Here is a 15,798-nt window from a genome sequence, read left to right as displayed (position 1 = left end):
CATCGTCGTCGACACTACTCGAAAATCGATCGTCGACCCTGCTCCAAATTTCACCGTCCGCGGAACTATCGACGTTCGTTCGTGTCCCATCGCTGCACGCCGGAGAACCAACAACGGAGAACGGGAATTCGCGAGTATATCGATCGGGGAACCTTTCCTCCAGAAACGTCGCCTCTGACGTCGTGAAGACAGGAAGTTCCGGTCGCAGAACTCCATCGACGAACAGAATATTTCCAAATCGAACATTCTGTTCCCGATGAAACCGTTTCGTTTCGGACAGTGCACGCACGGAGACCGTCAGGAAAATCGCTTCCGGATCAACTCGAGGTTTCCGGAGCAAGCTATTTTTGATCGAGAGATCGAGAGTCTAGAGATATCGAGCTGTTAGCTGTCGAAAATACAAACTCTAACGTGCTCGTTGACGTTTTCACGGCTGCCTTCGACGATTCCTAACGCCGCCGTCGCGACGGTGACACGATAAGGTCGGTGGAACCGCACACGCACCCCCGAAGTTGCCACGCTTCGCACGCGGGAGGACCAACTCGTACGTGCCGGTCCACCTATCGCTCCACGACTCGACGATCGAGTCAGTGTTGCTCTTGATTTCCGCGCGAGTGCCGGCCACGGCTTGACGGGGACAATAACCGCGATCCCGCTCCTATTCGTTTCCGACCTGTCAAACCGACGATCCGCGAAACGATTACCCTGGATCTTTCGCCGAAGCCTACGATCGATCGATTCGGCGCACGATTCTCAACGATTTCGTCGACGCGTGTGAGAAAATGTTCGGTGTCGCCTGTTCACGGAGTTTTATCGTCGAATAAAGTGTCGAACAGACTTCTCGGAAGGAAACGGTAATCGAAATCGAACCGTACGCGAGTTCCGAAGTGAACCAGTGAATTCTGTGACGCGGCGAGTGTATATCCAGTGATAGAAATTTTGTCACTCCGTTCTCGGTGACTGGATTTTGGAGCGATCGCCGACGGTGAGGTTGTAACGCGTGTTCGGTCGGAATTGAACCTTAGATAAACGATCGTCCGAAGATACCCGCACGCGGGAAGATAGTGTTATCGAAGTGTACGTACCGCGATCTGTATCGACTCGATAAACTTAATTCTGCGGTTATTTTTATGCTTCGCGCGGGAGGAATCGAATTGTTCGCGAGACGTTTCACGTTAGTTCGCGTTATCGGAGACACGTGTCGGCTGGGACAATCGGAAATCTTGGTGTTCTTTTCCACGTTGGTAGACGGAACGCGAGCTTGACGCGACGAGCCGAGCGTTTTGCGCGGATTCGGTGTTTACGTTGGTGGACGGGTGCCGCTGGAATGAGAAAATCGCATGGAATGGTTACGTAGACAGCACGCGGCAGTTGTTGCACATTATAACCGACGAGAGGCGATTTCTCGTAGACGGAAGTGAAAAGATCGCGGTGGCGCCAGTTCTGAACGTCTGTCTTCCGACACAAGCTGGCAACCTCGTTACCCATATAATCGTCCAAAACAACCTCGAAGGAACGCGTACCTGTTGCGCAACGCTGACAAATTATCGTCTACGAAGACGCTACATCGAAATCCTTTTAATTCGAACGGGCCGCGGATAGGCTGGATAAACATCTCGAAATACATTTAAACGCGAGAAGAGTCGGTTTGAATGAGTTTTGCAAATCACGAGTAGAAGAGACTAGAGTAGAGAACTGTTTCGCAAGAGTTTCGGAGTAACAGCCGCAGACCGATGAAAGGGTAAACCGAGGCCAGCATTGACAAAACGGCAACGGTTCGATCCAAACGTCGAGAAAATCACGTCGATCGATCATCCCCTGGCAGCGACCGAAGGGACCGTTCTCGTTCAAGCTTGAGCCCATCGAGCAATCGTGATTATCGCCATAGAGCGAGATAAAGACGAGAAATCGAGAGATCGCGATCGGTCTCGCGAAACGAAAATTACAGGAGATCCTTGGCACCTTCCGGCGGGGGAATTCCATTGGCGCTCGGGGGCAGGATCGGAAGGAAGTAACTCACAGTCTTCGTCGTTAGCATCTCTGGACGTCATATATCTTGGCAGTAATGCGCACAAATTATGCGTCTCGCGCCTCCGCGGTGCAACGGTTGCGCGTTTACGCTTACGGATAATCCGACGTCCGCCGATTCTCCTTGTTCTTCATATTCCTTTCACGGTTTGCCTTCGCGCCTCGTTTCTCGATCCGCCGTCTCCCATCCCTTTTCATTCGTCGAACAAACGATCCGTCCGTTCGTCCGTCCTCAGACCAACTGCTTTGGGCGTCCTTCGTCGGCAAAATTCGTACGTTCCTCGACACCGACGACTCTGCGTGCCGCGAGATGCATTCCTTGTCTACGTGACGCGTCTTCATGCCGCGAGTGGATCGTCCTGCGGCCGATCAAGGTGCACGCACGTGCGACCGTTGCCTCTTTCGCGAAATTCGAACCTCGAGGAAGGCCTCGTGATCGTCCTCGACGATTCTCATAAAGGAACTAGGAGCTTGGATTATGGACTCTTTAAAAAATTGTTATTCCGGGGACATTTAAATCGCTACGTTACGCGGAGCTGGCAGAGTTCTGCGACGAGTTTGATTACTCGCCGCGAGTAAGCCGAATCGTTAGTGGCAATTGCTTGGAGAAACTTGGGTCACGTTGCTCGAGGATTTCGCGTTAATCGGATTTCGTATCGAAACGTAGGAACTGCGATAATCGGGATAAATCCGAATGCTTTCTATTCCCCGTTCGAGGCGATCGGATCGTTACCAGGCGAAACCTTTGAACATCGTGGGATAAGCTTTCCGCCGAGTGTCGGAGGAATTTCTGTGACAGTGTCGCGCAGCTGTCAGTGAAAATAGGAAACATAAAGTACCGTTATCCGGTGTCCTACCGTGGACTCCGTTTACCCAGATCTCGAAAGTGAACAGCCACGTGTCGAGAGTGCAATTACTTCAGATTTCGAAGATCGTGGACGCGCGAACACCGATCGACCCTGAAGGTTGTTCGCGCATTACGAAATCGGTGGATGTCGTCGATCGTCGATCGACCGTATCCGTAATCGCGATTATTTCACGAGATTTCGACATACGCTTCGGTCGAATTGGGATGAATGATAAGTAAACGGTGGATCAATGGTGAAATTGTTCAGTGAAGGATCGTTGGAGGCAACCTTGATGATTCTAACATCGCGCCTGTGTTAAGGATAACATCTGTGCTTTTTTTTTTTGGTGACGAAACATCCTACGAATGGTATCTGCGGAAGCTCGTGCGACGCTACGTCTGGTGAGTACCTGTCATTGTGGAATAATTTGTTTGTACAGTGGGTAAACAAAGTATTGGCACACTCCATTTTCTTTAAATATCTTCGTGTGTACAACTTTAGTGGTGAATTAATCGGGCGTCATGACTGTTGTAACTAGACCGCGGATCTTTATGCAAAATAAAATTATTGCAAATGTACCTATGGACAGTGAATTTACGTAGAAATTTATTTTCCTCTGCAAATATCATAATATCATTATTGCATACTATGTACATATTTTAATTCCTAGCACGTTCAAATTTCCTATAAATATGTACAAATCTGCAGTCTAATTTATAACTTAAAAGAAGTCATAGTAATTTATTTCAGATTTGTTGACATGTTATAATTGTTTAGACTAAAATAACTTATTTGGAATGATTATTGCCGTGCTAAGTTAGAGGAGAGTTGTTTAATTGGTACAAGTGGCGTGCATTGTACCACTTAAATTATTTGATTAGTATCAATAAAGAGGTTTGCAGTTATAAAAGGATGAGAGCCAATATTTAGCTGTCTCCAAACAAGCATTATTTATTGATGCGTTTAGATTCTTGACTTCGAGTCATTAGTTATTCAATCATAATTACAATATACATTGAAATATGTGTATTAGTTTTAATTATTAATAAAATTGGTATCGGTGAAATGATTTCTTTTCTTCATCATATTTTGTATTAATTTAACTCAGACAATTTTTAAACACGGTAATGAAAATCGTATCTTTTATATTATGCCATGAAAATGCTTATAATCAATTAATTTGTCTATGGTACAATTTTTAACATGTATGTAATTAGTATCAAATAAGAAGTTCGAGATAAAATATCTCAAATGATAAGATGTAGGCAACCATTCCTTACAGCACCGTATGAAGTATGAAGTATAATACTTCAGCCTGAACCGGAAAAACAGGTCAAAATTGGCATTTTAATATTAGTTATATAAGACCACGTGCTGAATTCTTTTTAGTAGTCTCGCATCAGGCTCTGTGTATATATATATTTTAAAATTTTAATTTCGAACACTAAAACGTGCCCATTTTGTATAAAAATTGCCACAGGCTAGGTTAATTAATTACAGATTTATTTATCAATTAGAAAGTTTCCGTTTCTTTCATTTAATATTTATTTCCCTCTTTCCCCGAACAAACATGCTCAGGCGCGCGCATACGTAATCAATGTAAAATTTAAACGTATACAGGAATTTAATATGCAAATATATGCAGCATGTGAATAACTGTATGCAATAATTGTGATAATGGTGGACAAGCAGATAAAGAAAATATATTATATATACATTTGTGTATTTGATATAACAAGTTTGTAAAGAATTATGAATAGTTTAGGATGATTAGTAGCTTTTGCAAATGCGATTTACTTTATTCTGGAGATCTATTAGTACCATAATCGCAGTCCAGCAAAATACAGGTAACAAAGATGCGGAGAAAATTCGTATGGAGATAAAGATTTAAAAGAAATAAAATCAAAATTTTCTCCATCTTTACCATTATAAATTGGAGCTTCTGGAGACTTTGATATTTTTTTGAAGAAAAGCATATTCAGATTTACATTAAAAAAAATAAACAACTATTAATGGCATATGTTTACAAATAAGAGATTGCAAATCGCCATAATAAACAATGCATCGATCAAAGTCTGATGCGTTGAGACATTTCTAGTTTTATCACTCTTATCGTAAACAAGCGATATTCGCCGATTAGTTGCAGATTGCGCCGTATGAAACGCGAACAAAACGTTTGTTCTTATGCACAGTCATGGAATAAAAATTCCGAACACGACACGAATATGTGATGGACGACCGTTCGTTGACTCTGCTCTTCAAGTTTCGGCGAATTCGCGTACACCGCTGTTGCGTTACACATAATAAAGCATTTTTGCCGTCATCTTCGTGGAGCACTGGACTTCGTGCCGTCGAAAATACCGAGAGTCGTTATACGCCATGCACCATACGTGAAACTAACTTCTTCTTCCGTTTAACTTGAAGATTATCGCAATTCCAATGACTCGGCAGGTAGAGTTCCGGTCTGAATTATTAAAACATTGAAATAACGACGTTTCGAATGAGAAATTCATATTTCTACTTGCAACACTGCGGTTGGCTTTAAAAATAGCGCACTATGTACCTCAGACCTCTGCAGATACATGGTAAAGTTGGGAAAAATTCTTATTCGAGTACAAATAACGAATAAAAGATAAACGACTAATTATTTGTTTTTTCTTGAATAGAAATTGGAATGGTAGAACTATAAAATGAAATATTCCATGATCAATGAATAAAAATTTAACAAATTTATATTGTAAGTACTAACATTTTTTTTTTTTAAATAAAATTGGGAGCAGAAAGTGGAGTTGATTGGTTTGCTTTCTGAGAGACTCATATGAGTTCATCTTGTTACAAAATTGTATAATAGAGATAATAAACGAATAACGTGTCGATATTAGCAATTTTATATTTTTCAATGACATCACAAAAGACAATCCGATTTCTCTCATTGAGGCATGCAAGTATTTGTGATGTTTGTATGACTCCAAATACTTTAAAATACGGTAGAAATATCTTTGTCTGCTGAAAATTCACGCCTGAGGGATTTAAACTAATCATCGTCGAGTTGTATGTTCAAAGTTACCCGAGAGATCGCCTCGTATGAATTTTCCATCGAGGTTACACTTTTCTACGATTATTTGCCAAGTAGACAAGTATCCTTTCACGAAGCACAAACACTAGCTCGACGCTTTGTTGATTGACCATTACTCCACTTACGATGCCGCCACGCCGCGAAATTACCATGAATTAACATAAACGATAAGAGTGACGTTAGCAGTCCATAAGTACTTTAAATGTATCCGAAAGTATTCAATCGTGGGTCTTGCGAAACCAAAGTGGACGCGTAGTACGCGTGTGACAAGATAACGCGCCTCGACTTAACCGTAAACCAAATTAGGCGAAAAGCTGTGTGAAACCGGAAGCTTCTGTCTTAAATAAATTTGAATGACAATCTCGGGACGATACTGGTATAAAATGCGATAAACTCGCCAATTTTCACATTGTTTTCTTCACTTTTTTTTTTCTATCGCGTTTATCTATCGCGGTCGAATCAATCGAGCAGGGAGCAGTTCTTGTACTTACCGAGATAATGGTTACAATTGCAGCTACACTTGACACCAGTGATACTTAATCAACGCGCAGAAAAGATTTTAATAATGAAATGAATTTTTATCTTTTGTCATTTTTAGAGATGGTTAATTGAATATTACTTGTTCTAGTTTAATTACTGAGAGACGAATTGAGTCTAGGTTAAATATTTCGAAGCACCTGAAATTGTAGCATGTGCACTTTTATTTTACGTATTATACGTAATAAGGAAATAATAACTTCTTTAAAAGATAAAATAAAATTCATGTAGTAAGAGATTCAACTCATACTGCTTTCGCGGTAAATATTTTCCTTGTTGTTATATCAATTTTGTAAATGCATCAATTTTGGAAATGACGAGAAATAGAGGTTTACGGTACAGTACTCTGTTAGTCAGTAAAGTATTACAAAGGCCTTAATCGTACGTTTTTTTCGCACGAGACGACGGCACGGTGCCTTTTGGGCGATGTAAACTTCGGTAAATATTTCGGCGGTATATTTGAACGGGAAGACTAATATTTTCGCATGCCAAAGTTACGAAAGGGGTGTTCGAATTTACGAAGAAAATTAGCGTCGAGTTGCTTAACACTTGAGTAGTTATCGATTGCATTCGACCTTCAAGTTTGTAGAAAAACGGTTCCACGTTCCTGCAAACGAGACTGTGCAGTAGATCAATGATTATAACCTTCCACTTAAGGCTAATGTCCTTCGAAAGAATCTAAAATTTGTCATGAATAAAGTCACGTAGTTTGAACTCCAGAGAACAGGGTTCACTGCATTTCCGAACAAACAGAAACCCTCCACACGGTACCAAATCTCTACATAATTATTTTTACAAATTTAAAAATTATAAAATTTGTTTCGAAACATCAATGTTGCAATTATGTGTTGTTTAAAACAAAAAGATTTTATAATTTGTATACTTGCTTTATAGGTAGACGATAGACCAGTTGTTATTATTGTGCTGAATTTATTTAGCATTCTATCACAGGCACTTTGGGAAAGCCGAGTAACAACAAAATGTCATATTTCTGGTTAGTGTGATAAATCGTAAAACACTGACTTTTGCATAAAGGAACTTTACATAATTTGCATATATATCACGACGTTTTCCGCGAGTTTTGCAGACTCCGCGACGATTTCGTGGATATTTAAAAAAAAGAAAAGCAAAGCTAGATTGGCAAATCAACAGACTGACTCTCAGAGAGAAGAGTTCACTGCACGTACAAACGAACGGAAACCGTGTATCGCGCGCGGGTCTCGATGATCGTGATCCATTCGTTAATATCGGTGGGAGAAACAATAAATTCGCGAGTAAACGGGTATCGAGGGATCGTAAATGGTATATAGAGGGAGTGAGCATGAAACGCGGGAATGTAAATCGTAGTCTTACCGTTTCACCGAGACACGCCCCGTTAACTCGTGGTTTAAACGTCAAACACCGCCCATTTTTTGGGGTGAGCGGTCGCATTTTGTTTTCCCTTTTAACCCGTCGTCTCTCTCTTACTCGCTCTCTGGACCGAGATATCACGAGGGAGGATCGTACACGACCTCTCGCCGATTTCCGATTGGGTTAAGCAAACAGCGACTGGTTCTCACCTTTATCGCGATAATAGCTGTAATTTCGGCGGTCCTCGTACCGTGGATATGCGCCACGTACGCGTACGTGCAAGTCTTCAGATCGCAGACGCATCGTTGCTTGATTGCATGGCGCGGCTCCTTCGCGCGTCCGCGATTTATTACGAGAACCTGTCCCACTCGTGCTGCCCCCTTCGATCGACACCGCGGTACCCTCGCGCCGCCCAGGAACAGGTGATCCCCGAATTTATTCCGTATCGAAGACGGGATTTGCGGTAAGCAACCTGGTAGCTATCTTATTTTTTTACTTATAGTACTTCGGGTCCAGTTCTATTCATTTATTTTTACGTCATCCGAGCCTCGCGTCGTTGAAATACTGCATCACTAATTCTGAATTATGCGTACCCTGAAACTGGATTTTTTTAAACCTCGTCGTGAGTTTTTTCTTTTATGTTAATTCGAAGAGTCCGTGAAATTTTAGCAACTGCGATATCCAATCTGACAGACGTTACTGTATATAACACTTCTTCGAAATAAATATCGCATGCATTTTATCATTCAGCGAATTAATTAGATCCATACAATCGAACACTTTCTTTTATAATTTTTCATTATACACATAATTGAACTACGAATATTGCATTCGCATAATATGCACACAATATTCGATACTATAAAGATACATTGAAAGTAAAGTGCACACTGTAATATTCGAAGAGTAAAATAAACGTCTATTTAGGTTCAATTTGTGTAGTTTACGTTTGCAAAGATTTTATTTTGTTGACGATCCGCGGTCTATTATTATGTGTAGCATTTGCCATAGAGACTTGCGGTCGTATAACCATCGATAAAATTTCACAGGAAACGGAACAAACTTCTTCTTCCTCTTTTAATTAGCGAGCCCGCAAGGTATAATGCAAATGACCGGTTTTTCCATGAAAGTCCTCGGTTTCTACCTTAGCCGTACGGTCGTTGGACCGTCAGCAGGCGCAAGAACGTCGCCGTTCGTCGCTAATTAATCGATCGCGTCGAAGGGAAACTGCTGTGCCACTTGTTATTGGTTCATGAAGTCGTAATTTTATTATGAGTTTTATAGACAAGGGGCTCTCGCAGCTCGGACGAGGCCCGGTGCGTCCTACGCGAACGGTCACCTCGATCGACGTTCTCGCGCCTTTTTCTTCGTGCTTGCGCGACGTTTGCGAAAGACAAGCGTATACGAGTACCCGGGGATTCAATGAAGTGCACATCCGACAAGCGCGCGTCTAGACGTCGAGGTCCGGTGAGCAATGCTAATGTGGAAAACACGATAATCGACGGCTTCGCGAAAAAAAGAGCGAACCTTTTTGCCGCCACGGTGGTTTCAAGTACGGACGCAACGTATTCGCGCGAATGGCTCGCACTACCTTCACACTTTACGTTTTCCACGATTTCAGAGAGCTGCGGGAGTATGGGTCGGGGCGTGGAGCGAACCTTGAGTCGGTAGTCAGGATAGTCGAGTTGGTTTTTTTTTTCGTTCAAGAAAGAAGTTTTTTTTGAGGATAGCTCTTGTATGCACGATGAATTAAAAATTTTATTTAAATAAGAATACTTTACGATAATGTTACAAATATCGAACAACACCACACAAATATGAACATTTTCATTTGAAAGATCACGCAAATATCAGAAATAATATTAAATATTAGTGAAAATGCATAAAATTTCATTTACAGTTGCAAATAGGACCTTCAAAAGTATTCTTTCCCCGTGAAAATATACGAGGGGTGTATTTTTTAATTAAGTGCCTTTGAGCAGTCGTAAATCATACACGTGTATTTAAAAACAACATTAAGTTTCGACTGATTAGTTTACTTCAAATATATCACGTTTATCAAAAATAAACAGTGTGCATATGTATATCTTTAAATCAAAGAAGAAAATAAAGGTTTCGCTCAACTTTCTCATTTCATCTCCTTCCCGTTAATCCTCCTATGTGGGAAAAGCAATAAATACTTCCCGGACGAGTTGTTTTGCTCGTTACAGTGGTACGTAATTTCCCTTGGAACGTTCGCACGCGCAAGAAGTATTTGTCGACTTGTTTATAAATATTTGCCGCAAACACTCGTGCGTCTAGCCTGCGAGAAGTCTTCTACACGATTACGCTTCTATAGAAATTATTTACATCGAAACGTTGGCGTTTATATTCGACCATTTCGAACCTTGAAACGCGATGTAAGCAAGGACTCGTTAAAGAAGTATTGCGCAAAGTGCTTCACCGTTTAATGTATATTTATATAAACGATTATTTCTTCTTTGCCGCGGCATGCCTCTTCATATTTGCTATTTAAATACAACACGGAATCGGGCATGAACGATTAGCGCGCGTGCGATTGGCCGTGGTTCACGAGGCACTAAACGTCCCGCGGCGTGTTTACCCGACGATAATTCATTTAACGGTTAGTTATACACTTATTCCTGGCAACTAGTTTCCGGGCGACGACTATTCTCCCGGGATATATCGTCCTGTTTTTAAAGTTCAAAGCTGTGGGTGACCGTTAGTAACCAACTACTAGTTGGGGAAACCACCAAAGCTGCATACAGTTTACTTTCGTAGCCGTTTGAAGTGGCGCTCACCGGTTGCTGGACCAGACGCCAGTGCAAAGTATACATGGAACGCTTTACGAGATTCGATTTCAAAGAGTGGATTTAATTACCGCGCGAAACATGCTTAAGGGGGGTTTCTCTCTTGTTAGATAAAAAAAAATAAGCAATATTTGCGTTTTTATTCTTTTACTAAAATTTTGGGCCCAACGAGATTTAATTTATCGTGTTTCTTTCGTTGGTTCATGTATTTACAACACGTATGAATTTTTGTAATTGAAAAATGTAGAAACTTTATAATTTACAAGGTGAATTTGACTCACCCAGGTGAAGGTGATTTAGATGAAACATGGTACGCGATGGTTTTTGAGGATGCTAATTCCAAATCTGAACTCAGAATTTATAAATTCAAAATGGCGGATCTAAACTGCGGAAAGTGACTGGATTTGGATGAGACTCTATATACAGGGGTTTCTGGGTGTGCTTATTCTAAATCTGAACTTAAAATTTACGAATACAAAATGATGGGTCCGATATGGCGGGACAAAATGCGAAAAGTGACGGTATTTAAACGAGTACAAACTAATATAATAAATACATGCCAAACATAATCAAATGGTATGCGCACTCACACAAAGCGAAATAACGATATTATTATATTAATTGTAAAATACATTCAACATATATGGTGTATATCTTTTGTATATTTTTTATATTACTATACGTCATAAATGCATAAAATCTGCAGATTAGTCACAAGAGTACCCAGAAGGAGGGTTTATTTTATGCAATCATATCGATCTTATCGAATGTAATACCTAATTCCTTCCATTTTATCATTATTAAAAGTAACTACGTTTCAACGAAAAACCACGTTATTGCCCCCTTGTAAAAGTTCTTTCTCAAACGAAAAACTGACGCGTATGAACATTTCGCAACCCCCTATTAGGTGTCCTAGAGTTAGTCCATCGCCGAAACGAACTTTTTGGCAACGCACCGCGATTAGTCACGCCTCGGTCCGATCAAAGTTGAACGAACGGAACCCCCTCCGAGTCGATCAAACCCGGCTCGGGCCGGGAAATCGGCGTTTATCGTTTTCGCAGTCACTTCCGCTCGGGTGTCGGACAGATCCAGCGACGGGCACCCTCCGAACTGTCCATCTAATTTCGAATGATCTAAGCGCGGCGGTTATTTAGGCACGCTCGCGCGTCTGGCAACGCGCATAGGTAGTGGTTGGAGCCCAGAACGAGAAAGAGAGAGAGAGAGAGAAAGAGAGACCGATCGACGGAGAGAGAAAGCGCGTAGAGGGGTGGGGGTAGCTGTGAATGAAGCTAACCACGCGCTCCTCTGAATGGAGCCGAAGCCCCACGGTGGATGAGTGTATTTCCGTTCGTGTTTATACAGGAATGCGCCCGAGGAGCCCGGGACATTTGAAACGTAACAGAGCCACCTTGGCCATGCTACTCGCTTCACGAAGGGGTGGAAGAGATATCCACGCGAGTCGAGTGGGAAAAGAACGAGAATGGGACTCTGCCCACTAGCTGTCGTCGTCCAAATAACACCTATTTTCGGCCGCAGTCCCGACTTTACGACGACCGAACGGTTTCGCGCGAAACGGCTGCGCTTTGAACTCCTGCCGTGTCACGTTTTACCGCTCGCCTGGCCGACCGACTGTCTGCTCCACTCTTCCTCTGTCGCGATTCGTTTCGAACAATTTCTTTTATGGATATTATTCGCGAGCCTCTGTTCCATGCTAGGCGTGGGGTAGTAAGCGTGTTTTTTTTTGGGGTAAAATGGGTTCAAGTGCAAATAACGATTATAAGTAATGAAAACATATTTCTCGTTAAAAATAACCGTTATTTTGATTCTCCATAACAACTATCTGTGGAGGAAGCTTTAGTTTGGTCGCTCGTAGTAGTTGTCGATGAAGGAAATTTTATTTCAATGGTTCCTAATGGAAGTACTGATGACGAAAATATTTTTGTTTAGTTATATACGACCCAACAAAATTTTAGACTTTGTAATGTATATTTCCTCTCTACGATTAGTGTATATCGCACTTCGTTTTTAAATGACTCAATTAATTATTAAAATATTCAGCCACAATTTTCTATGACAACTATTGAAATAAATATGTAATTGGAATAAATTGTATTGATAAATTGATGTCACTTTCCACGTTATTTTTTAATTTATACTTGATTGACTTTTCCTTTTATACTATATTTATTTACAACTTAAATTTTAAAGACAGTTCTTTGAAGTTATTAGTATTGTAAAAGAATTTTTCTTAATTTTTTAATATATAAAATTGTCCAAGAGGAAAAGTCTGCCATACTGTCGGTTTCAGTATCACTTTTAAATGTCTCTTTTATCAAGGGATATTTTTAAACTCCGAAAATTGTATATAATATAGCATTTAATTTTTCTTATGTCATAAACAAAAGGCTATACATTACTCAGAAAAATAAGGCTACCAAAAAAGAAACCAGTTGTTATGATACAAAATTAATATTCAAAATAAGACATCAACTATACAAATACGTAATTGAAAACAACATAAATAATTTGGACGTATAGTCAGCCATGAGAATCTGCATACAACCTACTTTATATGTAATTGCTATGAAAAAAATACTGAGTTTTTTTAAATCCGCGTATGCTATACTTTCTCTTGACTTATGACTAGAAATAATATTTATTAAACTCACTACAAGAAGTCCATGGATAAATACAAAGTGCAAGATTACGAATGTAAATAGTTCACTCCTGTCTTTCATATCACATTAGATGGATGTATGCAGACTTGTGCGACCGACTGTAAATCTGTTTCACTTATCGATGTCGACGACACCAACGTGCGTGCGAGATACAGGTTAAGAAGAAAATGCATTGGATTTGTACTTCATAGCGCTACAATCGTAACATCGTTATCAGAGGTCAGTGAATTCCAAGTTTCTTAGAACTAAGAAAAAATAAATTCGTACATTCCGACGCCAACTACTAGTATATAGTCACTATATTATAGTATCATACATTGTGCTTATTGTACCAGAAGAAGTTATGGATACAAAATATAGCCACGTATCATCGACTCCAAAAGTATAAGAAAATTTGTAAAAGTTGTAGTCAAGTTGATAAAATTTGACTACAATTTAGGTAAAACGGTATAGTTATGATAATAATAATAATAATAATAATGTTCTTTTAATTGAATTTTTCAGTAGTTCGTACACAAGTGAATATTCTTTCTCTAATCTACCAGTGAACAATTATGTACTTTGTAGTTCTTCACGTAGAATAAATCTCATTTTTAAGAAAGAACATCACCTTTCAGGTTAAAGCAAAATACTGATATTCGTATACTTTCAATTCATGTAAAAAATATTTATATCAAACAATTAGCATCGCCGGAATAATTTCTGAAACATTAGAAATATTTTCGACTCGAAAAATGACGTTACCCTTTCAACTGTCACATAGACGCACTTGCTCTATCTCGCGTCTTCCCTGTGCACGTAAACACTGGTTTATCAAAACTCCCTCTCGCGACGAGGGTTGCTTAGACAGGGATGCCCGGACACACCTGCGTTGTTGTAAAACGGGCTCGTTAAAATCTACATACACAGGCGTCATACGCCGTAAAGAACTAACAGAGGGGTCATCTTATCTGCGGAATGCTCGATAAAGAGTTGGCCGATAGTGTTTCTTGGTATTTTGCTGTCTTGCTGCAGGTAGAAGGCTCGCGTGGTATCGCGTGGAGTCGATTGTATGCTTTTACAGATCGAATTCTGTTCGACGGCGTTTCTATCCGTCTTCCCTAGACTTATCGTTGCGACTCGCGGAGCGAGCCCTACCGATTGTCTCGAGATATCATCTTCCTTCCCGCAGTACCTGTGCTACAGCTATGATTCTGGAAAATCGGTCGTTAATTTCCTTTTAGGTGGACAATGTCCGACACCTCGAACGACTCGACATTTTTCTTTGGTTATTTTTCTGCGGGATATTGCCGAGCAAGTGTTCTTCGCAAGTAAGTTGAACGTATAGATAATTTAAGGGGTGGAAATAACAGACGACATCGCGTAATTTTAAAGTAATTGTAAGGTGATTAGGATCAAAGAAATCCACTTCGCCGTGGGACACAGAAGTTTCGTTATCGTGTCATGAAGAAGTTAATATTGTAGGAGTCTTTACGAAAAATAAGGCAGGTCTTACGTGACTAATCCCGTGTTCGATTCGTGTTCTTGTTTGACTCCTTATTAAAAAATTAATGTAAACAATTCAATCTCACAACAGTTTCTCAAATGTCGAATCGATCCTTTATTTCACATCGCTATAAAACAAAACTAAAAAAAATTGGATAATAATACATTAACAAAGAGGGTAGAAATCTTGATAAGAATATATAGAACAATATCAAAGTTTATAAAACCTAGTATTCGATAACTGATAAGAAACTAACGTATTAAATCTAAAGAATAAATGTTAACAAAAGGAAAGACACTTTTAAATCACAGCCTACACATAAGCTGCACGAGTATTGAAGTATAAAAGGATTAAAATTGATGGTACATATTCTTCCACAAAGGATAACATTGAAATAATGACTCGTATAACTTTCAGTGGATCCTATGCCATGTTTACACGCCACCGTGAAACAGATACCATTATCAGCTCGTAAACGAATAAATCGACGAGGTTATCCGACCGGGTATCTGCAAGGATACGACATTTAATTAAGCAGCGAAACAAACTGCGCTCGAGTTGTAACCTGCAATTTCGTCGGAACCTTTCATTAGATCACTGATTCCTAACAGCCGCGCCAGCCTGGCAATGCTGCGTCGCGAATGCTTAAGAGATTTAATGAACCTCTTACGCTTGGTATCTTTTAAAATTCTTGTTATAAATATTCGCGATTAATCATTTGAATAATGAGTTGTTCCAATTGCACAATGTCTATTTCCTCGATGATTTAGTAGATTAGAAATTTAGTAGATTAGAAATAAAAGGTGGAAGGCGAACAATAGGGAATACCCTACACGTAGTGTAGGGAACATATGATATCAAAACCAGAAATATTAAATCAGAGCTAGCCAAGAACAAACTAGAAAAACAATTACAGCGCAAATGAACCCTTGGGGACGTAAACAGTCAACGAATTTAAAGAAAATTAAAAATCAGGGTATCAGAG

The 15,798-nt window shown here is 40.2% G+C and overlaps 1 protein-coding gene across 1 annotated transcript in view; it reads left to right on the top strand.

Moving 5' to 3' along the window:
* Positions 1-408: 408 nt before the first annotated feature.
* LOC128876357 (uncharacterized) overlaps positions 409-15,798 on the top strand; it is a 125,643-nt gene continuing 110,253 nt past the window's right edge. The window contains exon 1 of the mRNA XM_054122669.1: positions 409-3,277. The gene's annotated coding sequence lies outside the window, so the exon portion shown is untranslated. The remainder of the gene's footprint in view (positions 3,278-15,798) is intronic.

This window comes from Hylaeus volcanicus, chromosome 1 (assembly GCF_026283585.1).
Source record: "Hylaeus volcanicus isolate JK05 chromosome 1, UHH_iyHylVolc1.0_haploid, whole genome shotgun sequence".
In the NCBI taxonomy this organism is placed as follows: Eukaryota; Metazoa; Arthropoda; class Insecta; order Hymenoptera; family Colletidae; genus Hylaeus; species Hylaeus volcanicus.
Note: the sequence above shows the minus strand (reverse complement) of the source record. Positions and strands in the feature narration are given on the sequence as shown.